Here is a 619-nt window from a genome sequence, read left to right on the forward strand (position 1 = left end):
CATGAGCATAGAGGAACTATGCAATCACCATATCGATTGTGCTACCGGATGGCCAGGAAACGGTCCTCTGGATACCCGGAAGCCCTGATGTTTTCTAAATTGCATAAAATCTTGAGCATAGAGGATATATGCCAACACCATATCGATTCTGCATCCGAGTGACCAGAAATTTTTCGGATAATCAGTGGTCTTAAATATCCGCGATGACTTTGCTCAGTGGCGATATCGTGACCAATGAGGTACAACCGAGGTGCGATTATTGCTAGTTGAAAACTAATTGAATATCCACGATTATTTTTTGCTTCAACAAAATTCCATCACCGAACCAATGAAGTACAGTGCAAGCTGGAAATTTGTCACCACCCAAATTTTAGAACTAGTTTTGGAAACTAGCACTTCTCCTTAAAATAAAAAGTACCTTTAGTAAAGTAGAAAACTAATATAAGCACATCAATATAACCTTCATGTGGCCAGTTCTGTGGGTATCCAGATTTTTCGGGAAAACGAAAAAAAAATATATTTGAAAATAAAGACTGGAACGCGGGAAAATTGGTCTACAATAAATCGTTTCTTTCAGTTAAAATTCATATCACAAAAATCTTCTTATTTTTCTTTTGGT

General features: G+C 37.0%; 1 pseudogene; it reads left to right on the top strand.

Moving 5' to 3' along the window:
* Positions 1 to 205: 205 nt before the first annotated feature.
* On the top strand, positions 206 to 391 carry LOC135702322 (U4 spliceosomal RNA; annotated as a pseudogene).
* The last annotated feature ends 228 nt before the right edge of the window (positions 392 to 619 follow it).

This window comes from Ochlerotatus camptorhynchus, unplaced genomic scaffold (genome assembly GCF_037179485.1).
Source record: "Ochlerotatus camptorhynchus isolate MF236.1 unplaced genomic scaffold, CSIRO-AGI_Acam_v1.1 ptg000191l, whole genome shotgun sequence".
In the NCBI taxonomy this organism is placed as follows: domain Eukaryota; kingdom Metazoa; phylum Arthropoda; class Insecta; order Diptera; family Culicidae; genus Ochlerotatus; species Ochlerotatus camptorhynchus.